This window comes from Giraffa tippelskirchi, chromosome 10 (genome assembly GCF_054371585.1).
Source record: "Giraffa tippelskirchi isolate mGirTip1 chromosome 10, T2T-mGirTip1v1.2.pri, whole genome shotgun sequence".
Lineage (NCBI taxonomy): Eukaryota > Metazoa > Chordata > Mammalia > Artiodactyla > Giraffidae > Giraffa > Giraffa tippelskirchi.
In genome coordinates, this window is record NC_137284.1 from 107,164,370 (window position 1) to 107,180,565 (window position 16,196).

At 42.1% G+C, this 16,196-nt stretch overlaps 1 long non-coding RNA gene across 1 annotated transcript in view; it reads right to left on the reverse strand.

Annotated features, from left to right (window-relative positions):
- Nucleotides 1–2,109: 2,109 nt before the first annotated feature.
- The window catches only part of LOC145523619 (uncharacterized), a 219,204-nt gene continuing 205,117 nt past the window's right edge, over nucleotides 2,110–16,196 (reverse strand). The window contains exon 8 of the long non-coding RNA XR_014066783.1: nucleotides 2,110–2,216. This is a non-coding gene — a long non-coding RNA (uncharacterized LOC145523619). The remainder of the gene's footprint in view (nucleotides 2,217–16,196) is intronic.

The window sequence follows — 16,196 nt, forward strand, 5'->3', positions numbered from 1 at the left end:
TCATAATGCCTTCTCACAAATTACATAAGCATTGAAACCTAGCATAAATTGCTTCTTTGAATTTTAAACAGATTTTCAATTTAATTTATTGAAAAACTGGGACAGCTTCACGGGCAATGTTGTGTCATTGTGCTATTACTAACATTTAGCACGTATTTGAGTATTCAATAAATGTGTTAAATTAAATTGAATTGTTTCCATTTAAGGATTATTCATTGTGTGTATAAATTTATGTGTACAAGCCTGAAAATACAGCCAAGAATTAATCATTTCTAAACTTTGTGTAAATATCTTAACCACATTTAATTTCTAATTAAGAGTAGAGAGAGGGGAAGCAATTTGACTAATGAGGTAGAGAATCACAGCTTGTCTTGACCAATGGATTGTGTCTTGGATCACATTGTCTCTGCTGTATTATTCTGTCACTTGCACAGACTAGAATTGTTACTGTGCTGGAGGATTGGATGGTGTGGAAAGAACTAATAAGACGAACATAAAGTATTTGATCTCAAACACATTTTTAAAATGTGATGGTGTTGATAGTCCTTTTTGTTAAGTTTTGGCCCTGCATCTTCCATTTATACTTTTTTTTTAGAGATAGGAATGGCCAAGTGATGATGACTCTTCATCAAAAACTCAGTTTTTGCTGGCATTACACACGTAGATTGCATTGTGAGCGCTTTCATCTGATTCCAAATAACATACATTAAGAGGTTTGTTGTCAAGTTTCCAAAGGGAGGTTGGCAATGGCAGGAAACTCGTCTGTTTTAATTTGATTGATTAGTGACCTACATTCTAAATGGCACACCTCTAAAAACACAGAAAATCACCCCTTCTCAGGTTAGAAATGACCAAGAAAACAGCAATGTTGGAAAGGTTGAGTAGTTACTAATTGGTTAACCATGTTAATTGAGCTGTTACTAGGTTTAACCTTTTACACAGGAGGAGGGCATTGTTCTGGGTTATCTATTGTGTCACAAGTTACCACAAACTCAGTGGCTTAAAGGAACATGCCTCCTGACTTTTTATTTGTTTTGTTTGAAGCCACTTCAAATGAGTTATCATTGACCCACAACTGAGAAAATCTTATGTGCAGATATAAACATGCTGTGGAGAAGGAGAAGATAAAACATATAAATCATTACAACCAAGGTCTTAAAAGTAAGTAGAGAATGAAATGACGGGATGAGGGGTGGCAGCAGGGAGAAGAGGTCCAGGAAGTTTCCAGAGAACATGTGGAACCAAATGCTGAAGAGTGATGTTTGGCTGACAAAGGGGAGCAGGACCCCAGACAGAAAAAAAAAACAAACAGAATGTACAAAGAAAGAGGGGATTCAGGGGTGAAGAGAATTGGGAACTGCCCACTGAGAGATGGCAGAGTGGACTCTCGATAGAGATGGGGTGGAGGAGTGGCACCCTCTTCAGTCTCCATGCCTACAAAGGGGTGAGAATATTGGCTTTTTGGTTTGTTTTAAAATGAGGATGAGAGATAATGTCTGTGAAGCCCCTCTAATAAACACACGAAAAAAAAATGGCAGATTTTGTTAGCCTATAATAGTTGACAGGAGGTAAATACAGCAAAAATTAAGGGGTCAAGTGGTGGAGGCTTTCTCTCTAGACTTATTCCTGCTGCCCCAGATTCCATATTTGTAGATCTTTTTCCTGTAATAATTTCTGAAAGTCATATGGGATCCATTACAGAAGGCCATTATAGAAATCATGCATTTGCTCATGATGTTCACACAGGCTCACTTAGTCATTTCAAGTAGGAAGTTTTCCACATTTAAAAGGAGGCAGTTTAGGCACTGCTGGGGATCACATGAGAGGTATCAAGCCAGGTCTGCATTGTGGGAAGATCGCTTCCCATTCTTTCCACCTTCACTGAACAGCCCAGGCTTCTGTATCTGTAGAAATGCAGTGGGAAGGAAGGCAGGGACAGGAGGAAAGTGGGACCCTGGTGGCCTATCAGATCCACGGAAGAAGGGTAGAAGGGGTGGAACTTCTTTGCAGCTAAATTTGGCTTTTCTGAGTTTAGGAAGAGACATTGGGAGAAGACATGATGTGTCTTTTTTTCTTTTTTAAACAGGCTCCATTTTATACCTGGGTGAATTTTTCTTGATTCTGCTGAAACATTCTGAAGCGAATGCCATCTGTCTCTCTTGGTTGTTAGTGTTGCAGAGTATTTTCTATCTTTCCCAGTTTCTGTGGGTGTTTTCCTGGGAAGCCGGGAAAGAATGTATCAGACTTTGCTAACCAGAGGCTGTTTCACTCCCCAGATTCTTTCTGGCCCTCTTCACTCCTCTTGAATCCCTTTTCTGAGAGAGATTTCCAGAGTAGATGAGCCACAGAATCAACCTGGGAGGGCTGACTACACAGCTGAGAGCTCAAGCCAGAGATGGCAGAGTCAGCTTCTGATTGGAACCCTGTTCCACTCTTCCCTTGGGAAGCCCTAAACTTTGCTCCAAGGAGTGAACCAGACCCGTAGGCTGCAGCCATTTCTGGGCAATCTTGATTTGTGCATGGCCACCCAAGACCTCCAGATGCTCTTGGTCGGCTCATGTAAGGATTGATCATGGACCATGGTCAAGAGGGGAGGGTGGGCTGAGGATTGGTGGCTAAGGGTCAATGGAGTTGCCATTTTAAATGCATCTTTGTTATCCCTGAAACTAAAGGGATAAACACCCTTCAGGTAAACAAATACATACGATTCAATTCATATTCTTTTGTCTTTTTTTATGCATGGAAAAAGACATTTCTTCTTTGGTTTCTCTCTTTCTAGCTTCCTTCTCCACACCCCATTATTCTCATTCCCTCTCTCTCCTCTGTCTGTCTCACTCTCTATTATTTTGTTATGTGATGTCTCTCTTTGTAAAGAAAAAAAAAAAAAACTTTGGTGGAAGGGAGAAGAATGTGATCCAGGTCCCTCTGAGACCCTCCCACCCTACACTCCCTGCTCCTTGACCCAGCCTCCATTCATTTGGGCACCATTTGCAGCAGAAAGAAAACACAGAGTAATCCTCAGGTACTTAACCTTGATCCACCTGTATTGATGGCTCCACTTGTAAAGAGGCCTGAAGAGGTCTGGCACCCAGATAGAGCCCCCCTGGGTTTCAAGTCCTCACAAGCACACCGAGCTCCCAGGGACTTCTCCTTGAGAGTGAAGAAGGCCAAAGAATGGAAGAAATCCTCCCCATATTCTGCCTTCTTTAAAAAACACGCATTCTAAATCTCAACAGGCTGAAACTGAGTAGTTTCAGTTCTAAGTTTGGCAGTGGCCCTGCACTTTCACTCATTGTTCTAACACAGAACTGATGCTTTTCTCACCAGGGGAAGGGCTTGGTATTTTAAGCCTCACGTAGATTTGGTTCTGACATCGACTCCACTCTCCCACATGTGTGTGGCTGCTTTGCTACAAAGCTGGTTGGGTTTAGAGGTAAATGATTAAAGTCCTGAGATCACTTTCTGGGGCCTCTCCAGAGCCAGCCCTTCCCTGCTCCCCTATCTGGTTTTCTAGTTTGTAAAAGTACTGGCTTTAGATTGAGAGCAGACGTGAGTGCCCAGCTCATACTCCCAGGTCACTTCCTACCCTGTGATCACTGGCAAAAACACATTAACTTTTTGGGGCCTCAACTTTCTTTTCTGTAAAATGGGTTATTGGAGTAAATCAGCGATTTTCAAATTCTCTTCTGTTGACCCAAAGAGTCTCTACCTCAAGGAGAGAGATTAGAAAGAACCTGAGTGGGTGGGGTTGTGGGCTCCTCCCTGCTTCACCTGGGGACAACCTTGGCTTCTGCAAACATTTCCTTTGCAGAAGAATTTTGCTGCTAAAAGGAATTCTGCAAATCAAGGGTCTAGGTCAGGGTTTGCCAAGCTGGCCTGGCCATAAAAATCTTCTGGGGTGGGGCTGGTTAAAAATACAGATTCTCAGGTTCATCTCTTGGAAATTCTGAGTCAGTGGGTATAGAATGGAGTCCCCTTCCCAGGCTCTAATACATTCTCACCAAGCCTGAAAGCCCACCACAGTCCCAGGTCTCTGCCCAGAGAGGCTGAGGATGGATGCTCTCCCAGGCCCATGAGCCAAAGGACAGAGGACACAGCAGCCACACACTGCCTGGTGATGTGGTTGCCTGGCCCTGACCTCTGGGTGTGTCAGCCCTCCTTCCTCAGCCTGGCAGCCAGCCCTGGCACAGGACTCCAGCTCCCTTGCTTGGAGCATGACTCAGCCCTGTCTAGGTGACTCTGGGTCAGTCGCTGCAGGGGACTTTCCTGCTTGCATCTGTTCAGGGTCTCAGGCCAGGCTCTCATTCCTCCTCCTCCTCTCTCACCATGCTGAGTCTCTAGGTTCAACACCAATACACTCATGACCTGCTGAGCCTAAGGTGGTCAGGCAGTCAGGTAAGCTTGGCCAGGCTATGTCCTCTGCACAAGGGCACCTCACCCAGGGACCACTGGAGAAAACTGAGAAGCATCCACAGTGCACCCTGCCACAACGTTGTGCTCACCTAGAGGGGGCACCTTTTTTTAACTGGGATGCAGGTGATAACTACTGAAGAGAAACTACCAATTTCCAGGTTATATGGAATTTGTCTTTTATTTTTCAAGCCCATAGCTAGCTCTTTCCCACAGAAGGTGAGGCCGGATGGCAAAAACAAAGCAAGAACCTGAATGAAAGCATGGTTGGTCAAGAGAAAATGAAGCAAAGAGTATAATGGGAAACAAAGTACTGGTCTCAAAGAGATAGGCTGTGAGCAAACTGTTCTTTCTCCTGTCCTCTGGAAGGACACTGGGCTGATTTAAAAAGTCCTGGTGAAAAATAATAACATTTTTAGATGCTTTCTATTTTTAAAATACCTTTCCAAATTTTATCCCCTGACAGTACAGATTTTATGGGGGGAAATGTCATTGTATAAAAAGATGTGGGCAAGCACCCGGGTCACAGTCTGTTGGAGTGTACAGCCAGTTCTACTATAGCACTTGTTTTGAAAATGCAAATTTATTCCAACGCAATTGAAATATTAGGGAACTACTTGAGCTGAGTGTGTGTGGTTCTGATCACAAGAAACACGAGGAAAGGTAGAAACCTGCTGAAATGAGCTGTGTAGGAATCCATACTCACACACATGCAAATACCTCAAACATCTACCGGCCACCTGGGTTTACTATGTGAGTTATGGAACACACACACCCACATCTAATACTACAGCTTTCCACCCAGCTTCAGATATATCTCCTTCTACCACTTGTCACAAGTTGCAACCCCTCTTACACCCACTCCTGAGAAGCATATTACAAGTCTCTTTCAAGGTAATGCACCATATTTATTGTGGTATTTCTATATATTTTTAAACGATTAACAACCTGTTGTTTTCATTGTGTGGTTCTGCATGGTGTAGTAAAATTTAGAAACACAGATGTCATGTTGCAAAGGAACTGACTGTACATCAAACTGTTAAATTCCATGATGATGATTTCAATGTTCTTAACAACATTAGATAAACATGCGTACATGAGTTTCTACCCCAAGCTATAGAAAATGAGCACTACCTCTGACTTAGGGATATGCTTTTCTTTGTGGGGAAGATTGGACCACTAGTCTGCAAGTGGATGCTGGAACGGGGAGGGCTTGCAATGAGGAACATCTGTACTGTGCCCACGGTGATGGGGGTGGGGGGATCACAGCTAGAGGCCAGCTCTGCTTGCCCTGCAGTTTGGACACATTGAGGCTTTTCTCAGGGCGGGTGAAGAGCTCCAATGGGACTATTTGCATGAGGAACTGAGGAGTCTTGTGAGAAAAAAGCTACCAAAGTACAGAGAACACATGAACTTGGTCCAGAGTCATGAAGTCAGCATCAGAGGGGAGGAAAGAGGTTAATAGAGAAAGATGGACATATTCAGGAATTTGTCTCCATCCATTTTTTCCAGTGGGAGAACTGGGAAGAGGAGGGATGAAAACATGTTTTCCCACTCCCTCTCTTCCTTTCTTTCTTCCTTAATTTGATATATACTTATTGAGTACCTATGGCCCATCGTATAGAATGTCACAGAAGGGGGGGTGTGGCAGCAAGACGGGGGTCAGGATATCTCAACTAGCCAAACAGCCTGACCAGTCTACCCCTGGAAGGAAATGGAGTTGTGGCACTCACAGTTCCCATTCTCATGTATATTCTCCCCAGATGGGGAGAGGGATGTCTACAGAAATCTACAAGAAGCATGCTCACATACCCATGCAAGGGCAGAGGAGAACGGGACTAATTTCTCCAAGGTGATAAAAGGAGACAATACCAAACTGGCCTCAGAGGGTGAGTAGGCATTCACCAAATGAAGGAAGGTAGAGGGATATTCCAGGAGGAAGAACTCAAAGTATACAAAGGCAGAAGAGGCAGTTGTGTGGGGCCACTGAGGTAAAGCCTGGGAGGAGAGACTGGAAAGGACATGGAGGGGTTACCCATGCCAGAGCCATAAAGCCAGACACTCAGGATGATTGACAGAAAAGGACGAGCTCAGGCGATGGCTTGGAGGAGAAGCAAGATGCAATGGAGGCTTTCAAGGAAAGACATTTTCTTGTCTCGAAGGTAAAACGTCTTACAAGAAGGGGTGCTTTAAGTTCAGGAGCTGTCAGGGTAGATGAGGGAAGGAATGGGCCCAGGAGGGACACAAGGTGCCTTGGGACGGTGAGCTGAGCACTGGGAGGGAGGAGCCTCTGCAGAGGAAGAGGAGCCTCTGCAGAGGTGGGAGGAGCCTCTGCAGAGGTGGGAGGAGCCTCTGCAGAGGTGGGAGGAGCCTCTGCAGAGGTGGGAGGAGCCTCTGCAGAGGTGGGAGGCAACAGCAATAGACCTAGTGAAAAGTGCAGCTAAACTCTGATGCAAAGACAAACAAGGCAGAGGATGCTGACAAAGTAGTGGATTTCTCCTCCAGTGTTAGAATCTAATAACACTATAACTATGAATTTTAAATTCCTCTTATCTGAAAACTCACTCAACAAGATTTTACCTGGCTTTTTAGTAGGTTGGTTAGCAACAGATTCTGGGTTTTTGACTTTATCTTGAGCTCAAGTCAGGCATAATCTAGGCACTTGACATTTGTTAATTCTGATCATCACAACTCCTGAAAGAGAGCTATTACAACCCCCTCAGTAGACTGAGACTCACAGGGACAAAGCGACAAGCCCAGGGCCACATAGCTCCCGCTCTGTCTCCACTTTCCCTTGTTCCCTGGGGGACACTGAGAAGCGGTGGGTTGGGCCAGTTGCCTTGCTGTCTTCACTGATTTGCTATCAGCTTATGAATACAACTTCCCTACAGTAATGCTACCCCCAGTGTCTGATGTACCTGAGTGGTTACACCTTGGGCCCTTCTCTCCTCTTTACTAACCTCAAAACATTTCACAAGTCCACCAGTCTATTTAAACTCATTTCCCTCATCTTTAAAACAAACAATGCAGGCCTACCTACAGTGGGAAGTGGAAAGTTCACCTGAAAGCAAGCATTTGCTTTGCACATTGTGAACTACTCCATATGGGTTAAATAGAACAAACAAAAGCATCTTCCTGAGTGTTGCTCCATAAACCAGCACTAACACCAAGGCAATGGGGAAGAGTTATTCCTCCTTACACACTCGTATACACACACACAAACACACACACACACACCATAAACATATCAAGTTGAAAATTTCTGTTTTGATGGAAATTTCTTCCTCTCAAAGTCACTCCTGATGCTTAAATAGTCTGATCTAGCCCACATGGAATGCTGGGCAGACATACATGAGAATTATGAAGAGAAATAAAACTGAGTAATGGGCAGAGGGTACTAGGGGTGCTAGTTCATGTATAAGGGCCCGAGAATTAAGGCCTTTCTGAAGAGGTGCTGTTTGGGCTGAGACCGGCAAGAAGAGAAACCAGCAACCATGTCATTTTCTGGTGGGGAGTGTCAGGAAGAGGGAAGAGGAAGTTCTGGGTACTGTGAGGATAAAAAAGGTCATGTAAAAACCCCTCAATATGTAGCAAGCTCCTATGACAGGAGATTGACTAAACTGGAAGCCTAGTCTAACACAGATCAGGATACCTTTTTGAATGGAAATTTATGAGTAGGGTCCATTAAGATATGTTTTCTCATTGTTCTGTCCTCTTTAGGTAACACATCTCCAAATCTATATAGTTGGTCTAGTGCTACCACTTTATCCCTGCCTCTGGGCTACTGATGAGTTTACTTAGTTATTCCAGAATGTACGTAGTGTTTTCAGGTCTAAGCAGAACATCTTTGAAATATGTGGGGCAACCTTTAGTCCTGACCATCAACCCTTGGCTAAGAGAGTAATGTTGTCAACCAAAGTTCCCCTCCTGAAGATGATCCATATATTTAATTTTTAACCCAGCCTATCCATTGGTTCTATGTGGCCATTCTATTGTGAGTCCCAAATTGAATTTGTATGGATTGCTCATGCAAAAAGCCTTTTAGAGAGAGTGGTGGGCAGACTTGTGGGGGTGGAAGGGAGGGTTGGCCCGTGATGAGTCTGACTTTGAATATACTCATTTTCTCACTCACTATCCCTTCTCCCCACTCCATGAATGCTAGAGGTGAAATGAAAGTGGATTCTCTCGGTAGTGGGCATTCCAAGAAGCAGGATGGATAACCAAGGACTTTAAGTCAGAGAACCAAAAGGACATAACCATTTGCTTAGTATTATTGAAGGCAGTAGATGATGGAAAAGTACCAGGAGCCTCTGTACCTCTCCCTTCTCTCCCCATCAATACACACACTTGAGAAAAGCATTTCTATTTGTTCCCTCACCAAACATCCACAGTTCAGGCATATCATTTCATTGTGACTGCTGGGGGCTCTAGTGGGAACTGGTGAAAAGGCAGCTGGGAAAAAGAGTGAGGCCTTGAGCTGAGTACCTGAGTGCCTGAGGACAAGCCCACGGGGATCTCCACAGGGAGAGGTTACCAGCCCCGACCTTGCCCCAAAAGGTGGAAGCTGTATTACATTCAATTGCTCCCCAAAGGGAGATTCTTCTGTTGGGACAAGACAACATCTGTCATTTTGACACCTTTCCATTGCTTGTCAAGTCTTAACAGCCCTCCTGAGCCCCTTTACGTATTCTCCTGCTTCAGGATGTCTCTGCCACTAGAGGAAGACTCATTGCTGCAAGTTGTTAGGAAATATTATGAAAGGAGCTCAGGTCCAGTTTCTGGAACATGCAAATTCTTGCATCAGGGAGCATAATGGGAAAAACACAGAAGAGTGGTCTGTATGCTTTTAAATCCCAGATCCTCACACTTTATTGGTTTGGGCCTCAGTTAACAGACTCTCTAAAATGGAGAAAAATCACAGCTAACACTTAGCATTGTCCTAAGGCGTGAAGCACAAGTCAGAGTTCCACACATGGCAGCTGCCTATCTTATTTATATTTCAATTTTTCTGCTTCTTGGAGAAACAATCACGCCTGTTTCATCAGGTCAAAATTCTCCTTTAAAGAAGGCAGCAAACTCAAGGTTATAAACAAGGAGGCAGTTTATAAAACCTTTCAGGAGAGATTGATACTGGGCTCCAAAGGAGTAGGTGGCAAGGGTCCCTTGATCACAGTTTGTAACTTTCCAGGGAATCCGAGAAAGTGTGGCTAAATTTAGCCACAAAACACAAAATGAAACAAGACAGGGCAATATTTGGAGCTTATCTGAAATTCAAATTTAATTGGGCATCCTAGACTTGAGTTAGAGACTCTAATCGCAAGGGACTCTGATATCCTTACATTTGGCCTCTTATGGTCTGTACATTAGTGTGCTGTCTTCTGCTCCATCTTCTGCAACAGCAACACAAATTCTTTCTGGAAGAACTTCATAAGGTGGCATGACTTGGAAGCCAGTCTGGCTTCATTCCTCCCTAGCTGTGTGGATCCATGGGCTTGGTAACTAATCTCTCTGAATCTCCGTCACCTCCCTGGTAAAACGCCTTCCTTACCTACTAGAATTGTTAGAGGAGCAAAGCAGACATAAGATCTGACCATTTTCACCATCTGGGTTGATTCTTTCATTATGCAGGGATGTTCTCTGGGCATCAGCACACATCGTCTTCCTCTGTTTACAGAGGGCAATGATATGTGAGGCCAACAGCAACCAGCAAAGTCAAGACAGATTGCAAGGATAAATTCTAATCCAAATATCAAATCTGTTAATTATGTTGGTCTGACATTTATGACACAATGTTGGTTGTCACTGAATCTAGGATAGCACTTCACACATAGTAGGTCTTTCACAAATACTTTTTGGATGAGTGAATTCATGGGTGAGAAATGTAATGTCCTATTCACTTCTATGTGCCTGCAAAGTAATGTGTAGCATTGTTTTTGTCTTGCCAGGGGTTTTCTGGCATAGGGACTGAGTTTTAAGAAGGTTATTAATACCTTGAATTATTCCACCATTCCATATGGTTTGTTGTACACCTGGAAATGTCTCTTAGTGGCCTGGGACACAAGTTCTCGGACTGTGTAAGTCAAACTGTGTTCATGATCTGATGTAGGCATCAACATCTAGCCTACTCATGCCGTTTCTCCTTGTGGGTTACCTACCTCCCAAATATTTCCACTAACTTGTGAGGTGGCTCCAATAAGATGCCTGGAAAGTACATTGAAAACTGTAAAGCACTGTATGCTCTTAAGGAATGCTCATTTTTCATTCTCATTTTCAAGTCACATTCACAGGCTAAATGAACCTCCCAGACCTCAGACCTTGGGAGAGGGCTTATGGTCATTTCTTCCTCTTTTTCCCCCCACTTAATAAAGGGATAGTATTTCCCTTTACCTTCCTCTGTGTCCCCTGAAAGGTTACATCTCAAATCCTGTTTCCAATTTCCTGCCTTCCTTAAACACATTTTTCAGATTTCTTTGTCACCTTCTCTGGGAATAAATCCATTTTACAATTTCTCACTCACTTTGGTGTGTGTCTCCGCTCCTATAAAGCCCAGGGTTTGCTTGCTGGACTGCCATTTACCTTCCATGTCTTTTTTTAGTGAATGGTAACAATGCAGGAGCTTTGTGGAATTTGGTTCCTGCAAGAACACCTGGCTGTCTCAGGGCCCCTGTCTGACCCTTGATCTCTTTTCTGTAGAGGCTTTTCAATGAATCCCTTAAGCCTGTTGAAATCCCTTCTCTTGAAATCCATTTACTTGATTTGGCCATCTTCCTGTCCTTATTGAGAGCTCTAGCCTGATCATTTGGCCAGGCTGGTCCCAAGGCACCTTTTATATTCTTGTTGCCCAAATTCCTGCTCCCTGGACGAGATGCCTCAAATGAGAAGAAGCACCAGCTTTTTCTTTCCACAGGCTTAAGAATGGCCTTCTTCTTGCTACCCTTTAAGGAACTAGCGATGGAAAGTCTGCTCACTTTCTGGCTGCATCAAATCTCTCATGAGTAGGGGTCAGATATTTGAGTTCAAGGAAGTCCACAGCATCATTTCCCAAACGTTTTGACTTTATTCCTAAAAGTCACAAGTAGCCTAAGAGATGATGCCCTGCATTTTAGATTTTTGAATTTGTATATGAAGGACATGCTTTAAACAGATTGTCTTCTTCCTTAAAGAAAAGATGGTATTCATACCACCCAAGTGGTTCCAATTTCATGCAAAACTGCTATTTCATAACTCATCATCTGTTTCCATCAACAATGAAATAAGCTGCTGCCTGTGACTGGAAGTGACTCTCCCAGGTCCTTACTGTACCCACAGGGCAAGAAGGTATGAGGATCTCCTGTTTTGTGGTGATACAGCAATCCATATTCTCAAAAAAAAAAAAAATAGTCTAAAACAAGAACAAACTGATATTTGAGGCTTCAGAGTAAGAGTGGGTACTCAGCTAGGACTCCTGTGGGAAATTCTGGTGCAGCAATTTCTTTGTTTTTGTGGTACTCTTCTAGATGAATGTGCCTTCTCTTGTGCTCCAAGTGCTGAGGGACCTCATCTTACAGAATGGCATCCTCAAATGCTGCCCAGAGGCATGACTCAATCTGTCCCCCAAGCTGGTTTCTGCTTGAAGCATCCTTCCACCATCCTATACTATAAACCACACTCCCAGGCTGTTCAGAAAGTTCTTGAGTAAACATTTAACTGTGACTAATATGCTGATTTACAACTTGTAAGCAACCCCTAACCAAGGAGAGAGGCTGGCAGGAGTCTCTATGGAACTACATAGTGATGCACTGTGCCAAAGGATGCCCAAAAGCCATTAACAAGCCGAGGTGACAGACACATGGTTAAAAGGTGAAAAAAGAACCTTGGGGAAATCAGCCATTAACATCAGAGAGAAGGAGAAAAGGCAAGTGTTAAGTGTCATAGCTGAGCAGTGTTCAGTGGTTCAGCCCTCTATCAGAGTTCTCCTGAGTAGCCTCTGGGTCCAAGTTGCACAAGTTGGGCCGAGTGCAACTGGCCACTGAATATCTGGGGGGTTTTGCTTGGATGTGATGGCTAATGAGATAGAGAAGTCCAGAAATTCTAACTCTGGTCCTAACTTGCCAAATGGCTTCAGAATTTTAAGGATCTTAAAATATTAACTTCAAGAAAGCACTGTTCATGCAACCCAATATAAATTAAAAAAAAAACCTATCAAGTTGGATCCATCTCCTAAAGCAAAGGAAATAAGAACAAAAATAAACAAATGGGACCTAATTAAACTTGGAAGTTTTTGTACAGCAAAAGAAACCATCAACAAAATGAAAAGACAACCTACTGAGTGGGAGAAGATATTTGCAAATGATATGGCTTGATAAGGGGTTAATTTTTGACATATGTAAACAGCCCATACAACTCAATATCAAAAAACCCCTAAAATTCCAATTACAAAACGTGCATAAAACTGAGTAGACATTTTTCCAGTGAAAAAATGCAGATGGCCAATAGGCACATGAAAAGATTTTCAACATCACTCATCAAAGGGGAAATGCAAATCCAAGCCACAATGCAATATCACCTCACATTGGTCAGAATGGTCATCATCAGAAAGAACACAAATAACAGATACTGGCGAGGATGTGGAGAAACAGGGATACTCACACACTGTTGGTGAGAATGTACATTGGTGCAGCCACCATGGAAAAAACTAAAAGTACTAAAAATAACACAACAATAATACAAAAAACTAAAAATAGAACTATCATATGACCCTGCAACCCCACTCTTGGGTATATATCTGAAAAAACAAAAACACTAATTTGTAAAGATACATGCACTCCAATGTTCATAGCAGCATTATTTACAACCACCAAGATATGAAAGCAGCGTAAGTGCCCATTGACAGATGAATGGATAAAGAAGATATATATATATATATAGGCTTCCCAGGTGGCTCAGTGGTAAAGAATTTGCCTACTAAGTGGGAGACATGGGTTCAATCCCTGGGTTGGGAAGATACCCTAGAGAAGGAAATGGCAATCCACTCCAGTCAATATTTTATAACAATTATAAGGAGTATAACCTTTAAAAATTGTGATTCACTATACTGGACACTTGTAACTTATATAATATTACACAGCAACTATACTTTAATAAGAAAATAAAATATTTGTATAAGATTTAAAAAATGAGCACAAGACCTAAATAGATATTTTTTCAAAGAAGACACACAGATGGCTAATAGTCACATGAAAAGATGCTCCATATCACTTATTATATGAGAAATGAAAATCAAACCACAATGGGGTATCACCTTAAAAAGATACATGCACTCCAGGGCTTCCCTGATGGCTCAGTGGTGAAGAATCTGCCTGCCAATGCGGGAGACCTGGGTTCAATCCCTGACCCAGGAAGATCCCATGTGCCACAGAGAAACTGGGTCCATGTGCCACAACTACTGAACCTGTGCACTAGAGACTGCAAGCTGCAACTACTAAAGCCCATGTGCCCTAGAGCTCATGCTCTGCAAAAAAAGAAGCCACTGCAATTAGAAGCCTGTGCACCACAACTAGAGAGTAGCCCCTAATTGCCTGCCCATCAACAAAATCCCAGCACAGTCAAAATAAATAAATAAACAAATAAATGTTTTTTAAAAAAGATACATTCACTCCAATTTTCATAGCAGCACAATTTACAATAGCTAAGACAATGAAACAACCTGAGTGTCCTTCAACAGATGATTGACTTAAGAAGACATGGTGTTTGTGTGTGTGTGTGTGTATACACACACATACATATATATAAATACTGTGTACACACATATATAAACACTGTGTGTATATACATATACATCACACACATTGTGTGTGTACACACACACACACACACACACATGATGGAATACTACTCAGCTATAAAGAAGGAAATATTGCCATTTGTAGCAACAAGGATGAACCTAGAGAATATTATGCTTAGTGAAGTCAGACAAAGACAAACACTATATGATAGAGCTTATATGTGGAATCTAAAAAACAATACAAATGAATCTATATGCAAAACAGAAACAGACTCAGAGAAAACAAACTTAACGGTTACCAAAAGGGAGAAGGAGGGTGAGAGGAACAAATTAGGAGTATGGAATTAATAGATACAAACTACTATAGGTAAAACAGATAAGCAACAAGGATTTATTGTATAACACTAGGAATTATATTCAATGTTTTGTAATAACCTATAATGGAACATAATCTGAAAAATATATACAACTGAATCACTTTGCTCTATACCTAAAACCAACACAATATCATAAATCAACTATACTTCAATTAAAAAAATAAAGAAAGCATGTTCAACTTAGAAGTTGTTCACCATAGAAATGCAGGATAGATTATTTTAGAGTTTTCCTGAAGTGATTCCACAAGACCCTTCTTTATGTTCTAACATTTAACATTACTGACTCTTGGAAAAATCTTCCTATGTCAAACTCAAATCACTCCAAAAGCAGTTTCAGTCTGATTCATTTTATTTAGAGAAGCAACTTGGGCAGGGATGAGGGTGGCAAACACTGTCAGTGTTGGGCTGACTTGAATTCCTAGAATTTATAGCTGTGCAGTTTGGGACAAAATAATTAACCTCTACAAGCCCTGGTTTCCCCTTGTAAAATGTGGCTAACAATGAGCATCACCGAGGGCTGTTGTGAGAATTAATATAAAGTCCAGGGCAGTCGCTCATGCAGTGTCTGACACAGAGAAGTCACTCAAAAGTAGCAGTTAACCTGGAATCTCTTTTCCAGTCTTCGACATGAATGTGTATTAAATGAGATATGAGGTGCACTGGATGGTGGGGAATGAAGGTGATTTTGCAGGGATAAGACTCTTAGACAGGGTACGGGAACGCAGACACTCTGTTCTCAACTGGAATTCTGAGCTGGGAAAACACTCTTGGGTCAGTAGGGTATTGTCTGTGAAAACAGCACACAAAATTTGGGTTTGGGACCATCATTTGTGAACTATAACAGAATTTATGCATTTCATCCCAAGAAGGGACAATTTCTCCCCTTCCCTTTTCTTAGGCCACCTATACTCTGGCATACAGGATATGGCTGTACATTATTTTCTCTGAAACTTCCTACAGCACTTAAATGAATTAGATGATTTCATAATCCTCAGTGTTTTCATTAAAAATGAATTTAAGGGAAAAAAAGAAGAAGTTCTGGGAATTCTCAACCTGGTGTTGCTTTAATGGTATGTAAGAAGTTGAATTGGAAAGTGACCTTCCTGAGAAATATCACTGAGTGAAGGCAAAAGCCTAAAAATAATATAAGCATGGGAAACTCAGTTCTTACAAGGTGTTTCAATGAAAGAACAAAGGAGGCAAGTCAGTAGTCACGGAGCAGCTAACACAAAATGTAGTGGTTACTATAAAGGGAAGAATTCTCAATGCTGAACATTCCTTCAACAAATATCACAGTTTCACAAATTATGATTTTATTTTCACAGCCATATCTTTCCTCCTAAAGCCACTGAGGCTCTGACAATGCAATTTATTTTTGCACAGGACATTATATCATGTCCTGTCATGATATCATGTATCTTCAAGGACATGATGTCACACTTCAGAATCAATTTTTCTTAATGGACATTTCAACAGCCCTTCTGTGGGGGATATCTTCTGATGGCCAGTGCATTGTGGAGGGATTAGAAGGGAATTCAGCTTCGTAGGGGTGAGAAATCTGCTTTATTTGGGCTCAAACACATTGAGAACATTCATTAAATCCTTCTCCCAGTTCATTCATCTGTGAAATTGTATGAAAAATATAC